Genomic DNA, 1,579 nt, shown 5'->3' with positions numbered 1-1,579 from the left:
TGATGGCTACGTGTATGTGTCCCAGACAACCCTGGTGTTATTTCAGCGTGTCTTTTTGAGGACTATGGCAAAGGTCAAGAGGATGTTCATTTTCTCTGTTGGTTCATGCATGTCGAGGTGGAGCACAAGGTGAAGGTGTTTCTGTTTCTGCCTACCTACAGCGTTAAAAGCTGAGCGGTGCGCATTGTTAAAACACTCCTGATGCATAGACAATGTGCACGCACACACACATACATGCACACGCACGCACGCAATGCACAACACTGTTACTAACACACAGATCCAAACAGTCCACAGTTGTTCTACATAGCAGTTGCTCTACATGAAGTAACACACACACTCACACAAAAACAGACACACTCACGCCCACACACACACACACAGTGCTGTGGCACGGCATGCAGACAGACTCATCTCATGGACTGAAGTGAAAGATGAGCGTTTGGGAAAGGGAGGAAGCAGCGGTGTTTTTTCAAAGGTGCTAAAAATACTTTTATCTCAAAGATGAGAAAAAAAACCATTGTTAGAAGTATACATCGAGTGGGTCTTTACAATGACTGTATTTAAGTTTGTTGTAGTAATGAAAAAGGCACTATTATTATTTTACTCTTGTATGAATATGAACTGATAAAAAAAATGGCATTTTAACTTTGTACTTGAACCAATGTAAGAAATGAAACGTGAATTAAAAAAAGACTGTTTTAATGTGTCACTGTCTGCTGTGTAGTTTTTATGGAGCTCAGAGATATTGTGAAGTGTGTTCTGCCAGTTCTACACCCCCGTTATCCTGAATTAACCTGCACTGTGGGTTAAACGCCATGAAACGGGAAGTAACATCTCAGTTTAGAATAGGTTGGTATTGGTTAAATTAGTTTATTAGGCCCATAAAGATAGTACATTTTGAGTCGGGGTGCAACGAAGGCACCTTTCCTATCAAAGAGATCAGCATAATGGCGCTATTGTTCTCTGTAATTGAGAACAATACCGAAATGTTGAGTTTCTCCTTCATCCGTGCTGTTCTAATGTAAAGTGTGGGCTCATTGTTACCACCGCCCTGCAGTGTGACAACCCTGGCAGGAGTTAGGCTGTCGGCTAACAATGGCTTTCCTTGAGTTTCACGCCAAACACATTGAGATGGTTGCTGATTCTAGACATGCAGATGTGGGAACTTTTGTATTAAAATGTGGCATTTCTACCTCAAAAAGACAATGTGTCAGGCTTCAGTCATTCTGTGTCGTACATTTAGAAAGTATTTTATTTTTTAGGCCTTCCTGAAATCAAATGTGAGTCATGCAGTGTTTTCATATGCAGAGACTAAACAAGGAGCAATATCTTCTCCATCGTCCCCTGAATAGTCCCTTAGTCGGACCAGGCTGCATGCAAGGCGTTACCGCCCTGGTCCCCTCCCAGGCCACAGAACCTCCAGGCCTATAACGCCCTGTCGCCGGAATTGTGTCCCCATCAACTCGTTCCTCTCCGGAGACAAGGCACACCCCTGTGTACCAAAAAGGAGGAACCGCGTTCCACAATCTCATCTCCTATTGGCCCTTCCGTTCGGTCGTTCAGGTGAACATGCGTG

Source organism: Gadus morhua, chromosome 21, assembly GCF_902167405.1.
Source record: "Gadus morhua chromosome 21, gadMor3.0, whole genome shotgun sequence".
Lineage (NCBI taxonomy): Eukaryota > Metazoa > Chordata > Actinopteri > Gadiformes > Gadidae > Gadus > Gadus morhua.
This window is presented reverse-complemented; position numbering follows the sequence as displayed.